Source organism: Miniopterus natalensis, chromosome 5 (genome assembly GCF_054644295.1).
Source record: "Miniopterus natalensis isolate mMinNat1 chromosome 5, mMinNat1.hap1, whole genome shotgun sequence".
Lineage (NCBI taxonomy): Eukaryota > Metazoa > Chordata > Mammalia > Chiroptera > Miniopteridae > Miniopterus > Miniopterus natalensis.
Window position 1 is genome coordinate 35,543,443 of NC_142085.1, and position 17,040 is coordinate 35,560,482.

At 41.7% G+C, this 17,040-nt stretch overlaps 1 non-coding gene across 1 annotated transcript; it reads right to left on the minus strand.

The window, feature by feature from the left end:
- Nucleotides 1-11,990: 11,990 nt before the first annotated feature.
- LOC148093074 (small nucleolar RNA SNORA33) lies at nt 11,991-12,120 on the minus strand. Its single transcript, XR_015714610.1, has one exon. It is a non-coding gene; the product is annotated as a small nucleolar RNA SNORA33 (small nucleolar RNA).
- Between the last annotated feature and the right edge of the window lie 4,920 nt (nt 12,121-17,040).

Sequence of the window (17,040 nt, forward strand, 5' to 3'; positions counted from 1 at the left end):
CCTATAGAAATGCTCGCCCCAAGGTTGCTGCAAGGTTCTGGGTAGGCAAGGGAAGAGGTGCTGGTTTCCCAAACTTTAGATTGGGGCCCAGCCCTCACCTTCTAGAGGCAAAAGTGGCCTCTTCACTGATTTGCTTAGGTTCCTAGCGACAGGTGAGAGTGTTTCCCTTTCATCTTCTTGCTGATTTACCTTGTGGGGGGGAAAGAGATACCTGGTCTGAATCTGCACTGACTGTCCAGCACTTGGGACTGCACATGGGCCGTAGGGAGAGTGGACTTAAGGGAAGAAAACCCTCACAATCCCTTCCAGATAAGGGCAGAGAGAGAGGAGGCAGTGCTCCACCTGCACTATTTCTCAAGCAGAGAGGCAGTGTCCAGCAAAGAGCCAGAAACACTGCATCTGAATCCTCTCCTTTAGATCCCTGTGAGCCAGGCAAGTAAAACACACGTAAAGGTCACCTTTTATGGGCCTGTACAGTGCCAAGCTCAAAGCAAGGGATACAAAGATAAGATGGGGCTTTGCCCTCAAAACTCTGTCAAGGAACACATGGGGCACCTGAAGCAACTTCACATGGGCTACTTAAATCTCCCAAGAGCTTATGCCTTCAAAAAATTTTAACATTAAAAGTGAGAAGCAACAGACAACTAACTACCCTCTCTGCACTAGCAAAGCTGAGGAGCCCAGACACTGAAGCCATCCCTAGGAGCGGAAGAGGGGTGCATTGCCCTCCTTCTGCCTTCTTGACTGATTCTGGTTCTTCAAAAAGGACTATTTGGGTGACACCCACAGGTTTCGTGAGCACTTCCCCCAGACCTTCTCACCAGTCCTGAAACAACCTCCCCCATCAGAGTGTGAGCAACCCTGGCAGAAAACTGTAACTGCGTACTATTCGTCCTTCTACACAAGGTGGCCAGCTCACATCTTGTGTGACCTCAAATGTCGTGGTTGCGTGAAAAGCTACAAAGCTTTAAAAAACATTGCATCTAAATAAAATAGCTTCTTCGGATAAACTATTTAGATTTAATGAAAGTCAGGTGCTGCTAGGAGTTGATCATTTGGTTAGTTCTGACTTCCTTGAGCCAAGTGTAAAAGACAAAAGGAAATAAATTCAGTTAGGAGTTAAGAAAGCAACCCTTTGCCATGTATTTCTTCCTTCATTTCTATAAGATTCAGCACTGTTCAAATCATGCTTACCACCACAGGGGACTTGGAATCTATCTGTTTTGTAACTATCAAAGTAGCACAAGGTCCAGAATTTCTAGCCAGGCCACTGCTCTGTGTGTCAGCAGTTGGTATGTGTACACTGACATACACTTTCAGAACTGTGGAAAATGTGAAAAATCATAGGAATTCGTTTTTCAAGACTTGGTTTTGGTCTTCAAACTTCCTACTTAGTACTCTGAAATGTAGTAATGATGAAGTCACAGTCACAGGAACTATGAAAAGAGGTTTCATTGTTCTCAGTTGGAGCTCCTGTGTCGGATGAAGTGTAACCAGACCAAGGCTCCACTTGACAATGTATTTTTATACACTAATTAATTCAGCTGTATTTACAGAGCGCCAATATCCAAGTATTCAAAACAGGCAAGATCCCAGACTTTGGAGTGCTCCAAATCCAGTGTGGGGTGCGCACTCTGGGGGGGGGGGGGGAAGGATGGCCATCATCTGGGCAGACTCATTGTTAAATCATTTTTATCTTGAACATTATTTCAGCAAATGCTGTTACCCTAGTCGTGATGTTCCCTAATAAAGGTTGGAGGTTCTTAAAGGCAAATCAAAATAATCCGGTCCCATAAAAATGTAAATGTAGTAACAGAGACCAGAAATAAACATAAGCAAAAGTCCAATGATTTGAGAGGTGTGGAGAGAGTGTGTAATTGAAAGCTGAAAAGACCAATGTGAAAAATAATATGGGGGAAAATACATGGTATAGAGAAACAATATAAATGACAGCGCAGGAAGCAATCAGTTGAATCCACCATTCAGAACATTCCGCAGGAAAAAAATCAATTTCTCACAAAACCTATTTCTCTATAAACCAATCTCTCTACAGACCAACGGCAAGAAAAAAGAGGGGAAAGAGGAGATTGTTATGAAAATATATTTAGGAGCCTTGACAACCAAATAATAATAACAACAATAATAATAGTTGTCAGGAACTGTGAAGGGTCTGAAACTGTATCCTACTTACAAGCTAACAAATCAACACGCTACAGTTTCCTGAGCGCTGGCAGAAGGCAAAGGAACCAGAGTCATGGGCGTGTCGCTCACAGCAGCAGCGGTAGCCCCAGTGTCATCATTTGGGCCGGTTCCCCAGGTCCCACAGGGCGATGCAGAGACAGCCCAGTGACCCTGACGTGCAGTGAGTGGCATTGCAGGAATGGAATCTGAGCTTGGGGAACCCAAGTTTTTTATAAGGACAGTAGGCCTGCTTGACTTTTGCCCTGAAAGGAAACATTATCTTTGTTACAGTGGACAGTAAACAGACTTGCCCTTTGCTCCGGAGGGAGAAATTATCGCTGTCCTCCAAGGCTGCTAGTATACACATACCCTAGAGGAGGTCATTTGGGACAAAAGCAGCGTCTCTGCTCAACAGATAGGCGGAAACGTGGGAGACCCATGAAGAAGTGTCTCCCAATAATAAGAACTGTTTGGACTCCATGGGAAGGAGAAAGCACTGTATGTTACAGTGGTTCCTGAAGAATGTCTAGAGGAGGAAGACTTTAAAGGACTAGGAGTGGGCATTCTAAGCCCAAAATTCAAAATGAGTAGTTGGGGAAAAAAAAAAAAAATAGCAGAGGATAGGAAATATCTTGAGCAATAAATAAAGCAGAGATACTTTAGCAGAAAGTCTGTGAACACAACTGGAATAGCTGTGGAACTTGGAAGTGGCCGAGTTTCTGGAATTTAATCTCCTAACTATAATTTACAGAATGTATTCCAGACACTGCACATGGCATTTTACGTACATCAACCTGTGAACTTTAATTTTCATGCTTAGATAAGGAATTGAGGCTCTGAGCATGCAAGGGATTTGCTGGTAAGTTTGGAGTCGGGATCCGAACTCAGAGCTCTCTGCCATGTAAGTCCATGATCTTTTCGCTATACAAAAATTAATGCTTGTTAAACAAAAGAGTGATTTAAAAAAAAAAAAAATCTTGTAGAAGTAACCTAATCTGCCAACTAAGCGCACAGTAACTTGCTGGGAAGACAGCCTGCAAGCAAGGACACTGGGAGAGGCTGTGGCAGAGCCAGGCAGGGACACAGAGGGTCTGATTAGGGTGGCGTGAAGGCAGGAAGGGGACCAGCTTTAGCAACTGAGGATGGGAAAAGAGCTTCAGATGGCCGAGCATTCATTCTTTCATGATTGAAAGAATGATGACACCATAGAAAAGTGGACGGGCAGGCCAGTTTTAAGGGACTGTGACAAAAATGGCTTTTATTGCCTTATTATATGATCAAAATCCTTGGGGTTTTTTTTTTTTAAGTTTATTGGTAACTTTCTGCTATATTAATAAAATTAAAATAGTATCTGAGATTCAAATACAGATTTTTTTTTTTAGAGAGAAATGTTTTGTTTTGTTTTTTTGATTTTGCAAACTGAAAAACTACTAAAGAGTCACATTTGCACTCTCTGCGACAAGTAGTTATTCAAAGGGAAAACTACAGCATTGTTGTTCCTTGGCTCTCCTGCAAGCTTGCTCATGGGTGGCTGAATACACAACATTGCATGTGGTACAAAAAGCATCTGGGAAATGCTTAAACAATTTTCTCCAGCCTCCCCCTGTCTATCTGCTGCCTAAGTGTTGGAATCATCAGGCTGAAAGTACATCAAGTCCTCACTCGTTGTTTAAATTAGGAAAATCATTTCAACTCTCACACATGGTCTAGTTTAAAAAAAAAAAAAAAAAGTATAGTTTTATTTATCAAACGGTTTCTTTTACTTTATTTTTGTTTTTTTCCTGGTAGCAATAGCTTTGGAACAAAACCACTAACCACCCCCATAATAAAAGATTCTAACCTCTGATGTTAGGAACACTTAAGGCCATGTTTACAGCAGGGAAGTAGTTAGAAAATCAGGCATTTTCAAATGAAGTCTTGTGCCTTTACTGTTTTTATTACTACCTATGAGAACGAAATTGTGTGTCTGGTTTTGCATTTTCTAGCAGGGCCTGGTGTTCATTCAGATTTTTACACTGGAGCTAAGGTGGTCTTGGCTGATAAGTAATGGGCTTCCACAATATGGCCATTGTGTGGGCTCTGTGGTTGGCTCGGTGATATTGCTCCCACCTCTGCTCCACTGCAAGGCCACCATGCCCCTGTGCGGTCTAAGCTAATGAGTCTTGCAAGCCTGCCTGCACAAATGAATCACTAAGGGAGACTGAAAAACTTCTGTACTGATATCTGAGCACCACCCCTAGACCATTTAATTCTGACCCCCCAGGTGGGGCCTGGATAATTCTGATGGCCAGTGAGGGTTGACACAAGCTCATCTAAGCCAAGCTCCCTTTGCTGTTCATGAAGTCTGTGCTAAGTCTTGCTGGGAACTCAGCTGCCTCTGGGAAGATTGAGAGGGGTCATCTAGAACTGGCAAGTAAGACAGACTAACCAGCTACAGGGCTGGTCCTCAAATCAGTGGTTGAAATGGGTGTTTAAATTTGGGTTCAGTCTTGCCAGCAGTAGTAAAGAAAATTATTATGAGGAAACCAGCAAACTGAGGGAACATGGATTGTCCGCGGTCATGGGGCTGGTAAATGGAACAGCCCCGAGCCTTCAGGACTCTCACTTCCAGGTTACACCTGGAGGGAATCTGGTTCATTGTTGCCATTGGCTTTAAAGTTAAATCAGACAAAAACATGGTAGTTTCACTTGCCAAAGGACATTCAAGATGCTATTTGTTTCTGTTCTTACTAATGTTGATGCTAAGACAAATATCCAAAGATAAGAAAAATTTGCTTTATTTCTTCTGATGAAAATATTGATGATATTTTTCTATTGTATTTATACTTAACGGAAGCATTGAATACCTTCAGAGAAAGAAATAAAACTGCAAGGTAGTGCTCATCTATTGGTCATAGGAATTATCAGTGATGGAACTAAAAAAAATCTTAGAAATCCTATAACCCACTTCCATATTTTTCATCTATAAAACCTGAGAACCAGAGCTGTTAAGTAGCTCGCTCAATGTCATATTTCTATCAGCAGCGCCAGGTACCGGCTGCCTAGTAGGTCTTCTTTCCGGTATTCTGAGTACCCTATTCCTAGGCCTGTCAGTAATTTTGCAAAACGTGTTGGGACTCATTGCCTCACTGTCTCAAGAATGAAATTGGACAAAAGCAGTGGAAGGCTGCCACCTATCACAACATATCTATACCTTCCATCTTTTAAAATTAAAGCAAAACAAAACTTGCCACAAATAGGCAGTGACATATGCAACCACATGCACCTGGCCCACCCAGCACCTACCAGCACAGCTGACAGAGCTGCTAATGAGGCCACATGCCTCAGGGCCATTGATTCCTGCTCCAGAGTGAGCAAGTTAAGGAGGCAGCTCCAGTGTCTACTTGCTGCAGCACCAGAGCGGTGTCCATGTGTTCCGAGTGCAGGTGCATGACAGCCAGTGTCTGCTGTTTCTCTTCCAAAGACCACCTCCGGAAATCCATGAGAACGTTGCCACACCCACAAAAGTGCGTATAACCAGCAACTGACTTCATCAGAAGTGCTCTGCTGCAAGCAACAGAGAACAGAAATAACATGGACTAAAACACTCATGAAAGTCAAGAGGTAGGTCGTCCACAGCTGATAACGGTGTCTTTGTTCCATGGAGTCCTCAGACATCCAGGCTCCTTCCATCTCATTACTCCACAGAAGTGGCCTCTATTTCAAGTTACCAGATGGTCCAAGTTGGTTGCTCCAGCTTAAGACATAACATAAAAATGTTATCCAGAAGGAAAAAGTAAAAGACAAACAAAAAGATGGGGGAGGGCATCCCATGGTGATCTCTGCCGTCTTCTGAGGAAGGTTCCCCCAAGCTCCTCTTTGATGATTGAGATTATATCTCATTAGCCCGAATTTAGTCACATGGGCACATCTAGCTGCAAGGGTGGCTTGATGGTATAGTTTATTCTGGCCACTCATGTGTCCTCTAAATCTCCAAGCTTCTATTATTATGGAAGAAGGGGAGAAGGGATCGTGAAGGACGGTCAGCAGACTCTACCACTGATAGAGAGCATTCCAGTGATAAATATCCACCTTCTGTGGACATCTGTGCTGGGCTGTTGACAGCCGAAAAGCAAGCCAAGCCCTGTCCAAGGTGTCAAATAGTGCTGGTCACTGACATCACATTTAACAAGACTTTAATTGAAACTTTAACTCATTCCATTCAGTCAGAACTAGCTGCCAAGCACAGAGGAATCTCCTTTGCACGGTTGCCTTCAGAAATTCCTTAGCTCCTCTTAACTCCTGGCCCTCACACTTAGCGTAATTCTGAAATGGCTTTACTTGAAAGAAAAGCCATCCAGTGAGCTAGACGGCTTATGGAAACAGCAGGTCCCCAGAGAACAATGGGGCCGTGGAATCATCATCTGATGACATCATTGTAGAGACATGTGTTTTCCCTCGAGAGTCATTTACTCCATTAAAATTTCATTTCATCTTTCCTATCAGAGGGCACTGAAAGGATTACATGACATCTTTTATATAAACAAACATTATGCTGGAACACAAAGAAGGCAAAACAAATGCAGTTATAAATAGAAAGGGAATATAGGAACATTTCCAGGAAAATGTAGGCGTTTTATAAATGACTATGACTGAACTTCTCTTGTAAAAAAGATGCTTGTGCTTGTCTTAGAGACAAGAGAAAAGTCACAGAAGGATAACTATATCCCCTCAGAAACTAAGGAGGCTCCTTCCAGCGTCTCAGATTACCTTGAATCCTGCTTCGAGTTCATTGAAATGCAATTTGAGTATTTTTTGACATATCACAGAACCTGAAGGTGAACGGCACATCCCAGTCACATCTAAAACCTCACCACTTTGTTCTCTGGGTCTGAGATGAACTGTAGTGGAAAGAGGTTTGTGAAAGTGCCACGGGTCACGTACTCTAAAGGGGCAGATGTTTTAAAGGGGCAGGAAAGGAGAGTAAATGAATCTGAGAGGGGACACCACTGAAAGGGCAGAAAAGCCACTTAAAAAAATGTCCAAATGAAAAAAGACATTCGTGAAGTATATATAGTGCACTTCACAACACATCTCAGTGCAACTCCCACAACAGTCATTTGACACAGGTGGAGCTAATATGATTTCCTCGGCATCCCAGGCGAAAACATAAAAAGCTGATGTTTAGAAAGGAGGTTCCATGGTTTGCTTAAAGCCACGGGGCTAGAACGGGGCATCTCTAGCTCGCAAACCCGTATCTACTGCCACGGCGCTCGGAGGAGTAACGGGCTCTTGCTCGAGGCTCCTTCCACCCTGGTTGCTGGTCGTTGCTGTGTGTCTCCCGTGTCTGTTCTTCCTGCCTTTCGCTCGTCCCTGGACTGGGGCTCTCCATTCCCAGAATGGCTCTGCCCACCCAGCGCTTAGCTAGACCTTTGCAAAATGGCCCTGATGGTCCTTGATGGAGTGATCCTACCAGATCAGCTTCCCGGGGACTTTGAATTCTAACACAGTGCTGGGGGGCGGGGCAGGGAATGACACTGCAAAGAAGGAATTTCAAGTATTGCTAACTAAAACAGTGGAGGAAGTACTTGGGGAGGAATGGGTCTTATTCAACGTTTTTCTACTCTAGCACCCAAAAAAAGCTAGACTTGGGCACACCTACCCATTTATTTTCACGTGTTTATTTTTTTAGTAACTTAGTAATATTTGACAACTATAAAACCAAAAATCTAATACAACTATACTTATGATAGTCATTTTTAAAGCACTAATGAACTGAAGAATGCACATACAGCTGGTAGAGCATAAAGTGGTACAATTGTTTTGGAAAAGGTAAGCATTTCATTATAAAGTTAAACGCACACCATACAACCCAGAAATCGCACTCTCATATATTTAGCCAGGAAAAATGATGATATTTGTTCATTTAAAGACCTCTAGGCGAATATTTATAGCAGCATTATCCATAATAGTAAAAAACTGAAAACAACTATAATGTCCATCGAGTGGATAAACACTTTTAGACCATGCATATAACAGATACTACTTAGACATGAATAGGAATAAACTATTGATATGTGCAGCACAAATGGGTCTGCCTCATTGCGCTCAGTGGAAAAGTCAGACACAAAGGAATATACACTACATATGATTCCACTTATGTGACAGTGCAGCACTGGCAAAACTATAGACAGAAATTAGTGGCCTCCAGGGGCTGGGGGTGGGGTAGATTGACTGCAAAGGAGTAAATAGGACTTCGGGGTGATGGAAATGTCCTGTGTCATTATTGTGGTGTGGTTACAGGACTCTAGGTCAGGGCACATACCGAGGTTTCGGGTTCAATCCCCTGTCAGAACACATACAGGAGGCAGCCAATCGACGTTTCTCTCACATTGATGTTTCTCTCTCTGTCTCTCCCTCCCTCCCTTCCTCTCTCTCTAAAAATCAATAAAAATTTTAAAAAGCATATCCTCAAGTGAGGATTAAAAAAAAATTAGACAATACGTCAGAAAGTAAATTCTGTGGCAGTAAGATATATTAAAATGTGAGTTGTTCTTTCTAAGGAAGTTAGATGATCTTGATAATTAATAAAGTTAATAAACAAAGAGGACTGTTACATACTAAGAACATGCATGCTTTGCTTTAGCCCAGTGGCCTATCAATTCTTCAGTGTCTCAAAGATCAACACAGCCTTCACTGGTGTGTTCCATTTCTAATACCTACTACGTTACTACTCCGCGCCCTATCTGTTTACTTCAGTTTATTGATTTAATAGCTTGATTTCAACTTTCTTCTCCCTATTGTTTCCACATTTTAAAAAAAATTATCCACACAAAACTCTGTTTGGCTGTCATACTGCATCCTTGTGGGACGCAGAGAAATCATTTAGCATGATGGGTTACTTCATAGTACAAAAATCCTTTCCCAAAGAGGCAATGGAAACAGTACAATCTGATCACCTAACCAAAGCATGTACGTTCCTGCAAGCTGTCCCACAATACTCCCGTTTCTGTTCCAGTGGCCAGAACAGTCCCATGGCCATGCCTAGCTGGAAGGAATGCTGAGAAATAGTCTTTGGTTCAAGCGCTCAAGTGGCAGCTGCTGGAAGTGGAAAGAATGGGTACTGTGGGATAATCAGGAGTCCCTGAGTGAAAGATGAGGTCCCTTTATCCCTCAGAGTACTGGGGCCACAGAGATAAGGCATTTTCTAGTTAAAACATGGACACTAGAATTTATCAAAATTTTCCTCTGATTTGGAGCCATATGTTTTTTCATCCAGTATAACCCTGGAACATTGCAGATTACTTTACAAAGCACTAAAGACAGTTCCTGGCACAGAGTAAGTGATAGATAAATATTGGCTATTATGGCCATGGTCTCTTTGTCATGAAGCCATAAAACCTTACAGCTGCAAAAGAGATAATTTAGTCTAATCTTCGCCCCCTCCCCCAAACCCGAATGCAGTTGTTCACTTACAGCCTTGGTAAGCTAGTTAAAAATAAGGAGGTGCCCTAGCTGGTTTGGTTCAGTGGTTAGAGCTTCAGACCCCAGACTGAAGGGTCCGGGGTTCAGTTCCAGCCAAGGGCACGCACCTCGATTTTGGGCTCTATCCCTGGCCCCAATTGTGTCGTGTGCGAGAGGCAACCAGTCTATGTGTCTTCCTCACATTGATGTCTCTCTCCCTTTCCCTTCTACTCTCTCTGAAAAGCAATGGAAAAAAATATCCTCGGGTGAGGATTTAAAAAATAATAATAATAATGAGGTGAATTTGGTAGAATGCTGTACAAAAGCAAATAGCATTTAATAATATATTTATAATATGGGGGGAAGGTCTTTGGTAGAGCTGTGTTTTCTTTTAAAAATATTTTTTATCCCATCAAATTCCATATCTTAGGCCTTCCTTCAAGCATCTATGGCAGGTTGCTTGTCAAATATGCCTCATTGGATCTGCCTCTACTAACTGCAGTTTTTTGTGTGAATTCTTTCCTCATTTACAAAGGTTAAAATTCGTATTCCTATGCATGACAGTGCCAAAAATTTCCCAATAAAAAGTTCTATTTGTAAATGTTTATTTTCTAATTGTTGATCATTAATATTATAATCAGACACATTTTCTAACAGATTGGCTACACTCTTGGTCACAAAACGAAATTGGTTGCCTTTTCCGGTATTTACCCAGTAGTCTTTCCCAAATTTGCACAGCAATATATCAAAGAGAATTGGCTTTCTTTTATAAATTCAGGTTTGTATATCCAAAAATGTCACTAAAAAGTAGATGAGAAAATACTTTTAAATTACAGTTTTCTGTGCATCTTTTGCTGTGAACCACAGTTCAAGAATTACCATTTTTGCCCGGACCAGTTTGGCTCAGCAGTTAGAACATCGGCTTGCGGACCAAAGTGTCTCGGGTTCAATTCCTGGTCAAGGGCACATACCTGGGTTGCAGGCTCGATCCCCAGTCCCGTTGGGAGTGCGTGCAGGAGGCACCAATCCATGTTTCTCTCTCTCTCTCTCTCTCTCTCTCGTCCTCCCTCCCCTCCACTCCACTCTCTCTAAAAAATCAAAGGGGGAAAAAAATACCTCTGGTGAGGATTAAAAAAAGAATTACCATTTTATTACATATATAGTGTTCTGTTTTGTTAGATATGTCCTGATGGCTAATTTTGCAAGACAGACCTGAGAAAACCTAGATAAGGTTGTTGATCTATTGTTTTATTTTATTAGAAAACATCCCGAGTAATTTCCATAGCATCAACATAACCTGGGGGGGGGGGGGGGGAGGGATAGCTACATATTTCCATTAATTGCAATGTAATAACAAATAAATACTAGCGAGGGCGTTTCCATTCTATTTTATTTTTTTAGAAAATTAAATGGAAAACAGCATTGCGATTTACTTAGGAACAAACTGTTTTGAGAACTGAATTTATGATTGGGCCAAAGACTAATCACCTGAATTATTATACAAAGGAAACAAATTTGCCTCCAAGCAACCTTAAAAAGGAATCAATCCAATAGAACTTGGGTTATGTTCTTTAAGACACTAATTTATATTTTCACACTCTCAGCAAAAATAAAATCTTTCAAGTGTTTCCTTATCAACTTATAAGTGTAAAGTGTTCACAGTGTCCCTGACATCATCTCACAGCTAAGCACAGACTAAAATCAATAACTCCAATTTTATTCCATCTCCTCCCTTCCAAAGACCTCACTGTCACAGGAGGTGGCCCCAAGGCCTCCCTCCACGAATAACCCTTCTCTGTCTCCTCCTCCTCCAGGCTCCTTCTTCTTTCCAAGGTTAGATTGAGACCTGGGGGGAAACGGGAAGCCCAATAACTTAATGCCGCCCTCAGCCGTAATTTGTGAACATCTACTAAGCACACAGTACCGGCAGGATGAAGCTGATACCAATTAAAAATGGTCTGCCCTTCAAAAGAAGTGGCACTGGGTATAACATAGTACTTGAACTTATTTGGAAATGTTTCCTGAGTTGCAGTTTTTTCATCCCTTCGTTTATTAGTGATGAAATAAAGGGATAAAGAAACGGAAACCTACATCACCAGAAGTCAAATTCATATACCTGTTGCATTGGTTTGCTAGGGCTTCCATGACAAAACACTGCAGACTGGATGACTTAAATCAAGAGATTTATTTTCTCACAGTTCTAATGGCTGGAAGCCCGAGATCAACATGCTGACAGGCTTGGGGTCTCCTGCGGCCTGGCTCCTGGGCGTAGGCTGTGTGCCGCTGCTTTCCCAGTGTTCACATGGCCTCTCTCTCCCTGCGCCTGCAGGGGTCCCTCTCCGTATCCCAATCTCCTCTTCTTTTTTTCTTATACCCATTTTCAGGGACCTTAATGACTCCCGTGTCTTTAAGGCTTATAACATGGCTTTCCTATTGTCAGCTTTCTCTAAACTTCTGCAGAAGCACATTCAGATCAACAGACGCCCTGGCTGGCCTCCAATCTCTTCTTCTTATAAGGACACCAAGCATATTGGATTAGGGCCCACCCTAAGGACCCCCCCTTCAATTTAATTACCTCTCTAGGGCCCTACTGATATTCTGAGGGACTGGGGGGTAGGGTTTCAACATATGAACTGTGGGGAGACATAATTCAGCCCATAACCGCTGGCCATCTCAGAATGTTAAAATCAGACAGGGAAGGATTTTATTTCAACCCCTGACAACTTTTGATTACCAAAGCCTAAAAGTAACTATCTGACATGGCATTTCATGCTTCACTTTTGGATTCAAATCATTTTCTTCTACACAAGAAAATTTGCAGAAACAGAAGAAATAAAAGATTTGTTCACTAATTTACTTCTACTTGCTAAAGCAGTATCCTGAGAAAAGGGGAAAAACAGCAAAATAGTCCCTGTTTTTGTCAAGTGCTCATTCTCTCTTGAGCTTTCTTTTGTGGCTTTTGCAAGGTAACCTCTTGGGAGATACACTAAAGGATTTAAAAATAATTTTTTTTAGTCATTCCTTGGAAACAACATTAATTATGTTAAGTGTATCAGTTACGTTTTGGGCTCTAAATAAAAGAAAATCTTACTAAGAGGAATTTAAACCTTCAGGACATTATCTAGTAAGAAGCCCAGTGGCTGGCAGTTCCAAGTTGGTGAACTTCATTCAGCAGCAAAATGAAGATGGAACCGGTGGCTTCCCATCACTCCCCTCTGCTGTCAGGAGTTGGTTTGTGTCAGGAGTTGGTGTCTGTCGCCTCATGGTTGCAAGGTGGATGCCAGGCACCAGCCCCTCACACAGGTGCATGCGGAGGCTGGAAGGGAAGCCTTTATCCTGCTGGTTCCCTTTCCACCAAGGAGGAAAGCGTTGCCCAGAAGATTGCCCCTTATACTTTCTGGTCCTCAAGGGCAGCAGAATATACCATCCCAAAGTACAACTGTAGGATTTCAGGACATGCCACCCTGATACATGCTGCTTCGGTAATTGATAGTTTGAGCTGTGGGCACTTGAGAAACCTCAAACACAGGGAGAGGCTTTCTCTGAATCCACCTTTTCTGCCTAAAAACAGATCCTCCAAAAGGAACTCGATTGTCATAAATTCCCTGTCCAGGAGTTTCATCACCAGGAAAGATTTGCTCCTGTCACAGGAGAAAAGACTAGAAGTCCATACCATGTCCAGACAAATCTTGTCACAAACCACCATACCTCTCATCTACTATTCTAAGGGCCCATTTATCTTTCCTAAAAATCATTTTACTCTCCCCCAAGAGACCTAAATCTCCTCTCCCCTTTTGATCGTATTTTAAGCCTGAATTCTAAGCCACCACAGGAAGCTAATCATTTTTCCCTGGGTATCTCCCATGTAGATATGAGGTAAATATATTAATAAACTTATTTGTTTTTCTCTGTTAATCTGCCATTTATTACAGGGATTTCAGACAAGAACTCAGAAGGGTAGAGGGAAAGCTTGTTCCTCCCCTACAGGCCCAACTTCCCCCAAGCCATCCCAGGTACAGGGAAATGAAATTCATCTCATTGCTTTTCTCTCAAATACACAGCAGAGATGAACACATGCTAGAGAGAAGTGCTTTTTAACTAGTTGCCTCACAAGGGCACCAGCCACTTCAGCAGGAATGGAATTAGTTTGCATTTTCCCAGAATGTTCATGAGAGAAGTTTAGCTATCAGCACCCTTCTTCCAACATATTCTGTCATGTTTTAGTGTTACGTTCCAATTACCTATTGCTACATAAAGAATTACCCCAAACATAGCTTAAAGTAATATTTATTTCCTTTGTTCACCGATCTTGGGCTGCATGAACTCAGCTAAGCAGTTCTCACCCGGAGCCTACGCAGTGACCGCCCAGGGCGGCTGGGGCCGGGGTCACCTGAAGGCTTCCTCACTCGGATCTGGCGCCTGGGCTGCAGCCACTCACACATCTGCGGCTAGGACAGCTGGGGCTCCTTGGACATGTCTCTCTCTTTCTCTCCAGGCAGTCTCCCTGCTTGGTGACCTCAGGAGTCCTTTTACATGGCAGCTGAAGCTTCATTAGCGAGTGAGAAACTGTCAGAAGCCGCTTGGCCTTTTCTAACCTAGCCTTGAAGTCACACGGCAACACTTCAGCTACATTTTGTTCATCAAGGCAGCCACAACGCCTCCCAGGTTCAAGGGGAGGGAACACAGACTCCACCCTAAAGGTTGGCCCTCCTGTCATCTGCTCAGCTGGACCACCCTTAATTTACCTCTGAGTCCACAGAACTCGCTGTCCATAGACGTCTGAAACTCCAGTCCCTCATCTCCCATCGTTCCCCCTGCAGCTATTTCCCACTCTCACTCCACAGACCTCCATTCCCAAGATCAGCTGTTTAGAGGGAGAGGTCATGGTCTTTGTGAGAAGGGACCGGGACTTTTGGTTAACTCCTAGTTATTTTGATAAAGCCAAAATCAACGCAACTAAGACAAAGACTCTCATAACCAATGTTTCAAACAAGTAAATGTATGGACCTTATTTTTTCTCACACTTTTTGGTCTCCAAAGGAGAAGGAAAATGCAGATATCCAACTAGCAACATGGAAGGTTGTCCTACACCAACTTGGTCCTAGGCTTCCTGGCTGTTAGACGTGCCCAATAGACAAGAGCAGAAAAACAAAACGTAGGGAGGCCGGTGTGGAAGGAATGCCTGTCTGGGTAGGCCATTCTCAGACTGTCCTCCTTCTCTCTCTGAAAGCAGAGGATTCGTTTTATATTGTTTTGTCCACCTAGGATGAGCATCTGGAATCTTATTTCTCTCTCCCCAGTGCCTCTCCATTCAGTATCAATCAAGCTCACCAAACTTTCCTTGAATAAAAGATTCAAGTGAGAGCCTGGAGTAGAGTATTCCTCAAAACAACTTCACACGCACAAAAATAAATAAAATTTCCAGACACAGATTAACCATTTAGGAAGAAACAGAACCTTATGTATGTTACACATGTTCGTAGGAGGAAAGGAATTCAATGATGTTCAATCTGGGACACAGAGTCCACTATGTGGGAATAAATTATTCAAGTTCCAAATATCTTCGATTCAGTCTTACTTTATGTTAAAGTTATTTTGTGTTCATTTGCTTCTTTTGTTTTTGTTTTTGTTTTAAGCAGGAAATGTTGAGGGGAATTTTTAAGTTATTTTTTGTAAGTACATTTGAGAATACAAATTCAGGATTTACAACTAGCTTTGTATAAAATTAAATGGAGCATATGTACATACCAGTTGCCATAAATTATAAGTAAAACCTACACTTATTCTGTATTTTGTCATCACAAAATTGAGTTTCTGTCTAACTCTGTGACTAAGAGGAGAGAGTTTTCCAGTCTTACTAGTGTTTAGGGCTTCTATTTATATCCCTGATGTCATAAATACTTGTTTTTAGAAACTGCATTTGTTAAAGTGTTGCAGGAAACTGTTCATGGAGAGTTGTAAACTGAGGACTGTTGATTTTATCCACCTACCTTGGAAAACTGGCCCACTGATCTTTGACTTTGCCAATCTAGTTAATCAACAACAAAAACACTATGGTATAGTTTTAGGGGTTTTTTAAAATTAGGAACATTGCTAAAAGTATTCCTACTTACAAAAACTGTATTCTACAAAATAACATTAACAGACAAACTTTAAAACACAATGCAGAATCTTGTTTTGCCATAACCATGATCTGAACCATTTATTTTATCAGGTGAGCCCTGGTGGAATCCCCTGCCACTCTGATTTTCTAACATTCTGCCTGGTACATATCAAACTTGAATAAGAAGCTCATGTGGCAGATGATTGGAGGGTGGGTCAATCTCAAAAGACAAGTTTGTGAAAATCTTAGAAACATGATAGAAAATGAAAAGCGATAATACAGGGAATTATGAAATATGTCACAGTCCTATTTTGTGACCGTGTAAAACTTACATCATTACTGAAACTGAAAACAATGGAAATCCATAAGTACCTCATGAAGATTCCCAACACCACTGTCAGAGGGTGCTCCCCACTTCCAACACGGAGCATTGTAGTTGCAATGAAGTTCAAGGACACAGGAGTTAGGGTAATGCTACAAGACAATCAACCCAGTGTCTTCACAAATTGACAAAAGAAAAAGGGAGGAGGAGCACTGTTTCAGCTTATAAGAGCCTTGGACATAACAAACAGATATAGTGTATGGTCTTTGGTAAGAGCCTGACTTGAAAAAAAAAGATATTTGGGGGGTTAGTTCAGGCAACAGAATATATAGCCAGTATATTGGGAAATAACGTAATAATGCTACTATGTTATAACATAATATGAAGTATTTTGGAGTGAAATTTCATATAGTCTACAATTCAAAATAGTTTAGTAAAGAAACACAGAGATAAAGCATATGTGCAAGATTATAACAATTTTCTGATATAGATAGTAGGTATACAACTGTTGATTACACTCTTTTTTTCTAATTTTCCCATCTTTGAAATTTTTCAAAATAAATGCTTTTTAAAAATATTATTCCTGTCTCCAAATTTTAAATATTCTTTAAATAAGAAAGGCATGTTAAAGCTAGCTTAAGAAGGTTGGTCCTGTAACTTCAAAAAAGACCAAGTATAGTAAAGTGTTTTTCATTAAAACAAAACTCAGAATTTTGGATCACCCTCAGATTTCTGTGCTGGACAGTACAATGCCAACAATGCCTTTATCGTGTATGTCACGCTGAAAGGACAACGAGGGGTTACCCTGGAGCCAACCAAATCCACCAGAGGTAAAAAGTGTTGGAATTTCTTTCTTGGTTTCAGTGTTTCTGATTCCCAAACTAAACCGATCAAGCGATCAGAACAAGCCTCTGCTATGATGTAACAATGAGTAACATTATAATAGTAATAATGATGCCTAACATTTATCAAGCACTCAGTGAGAGGCAAT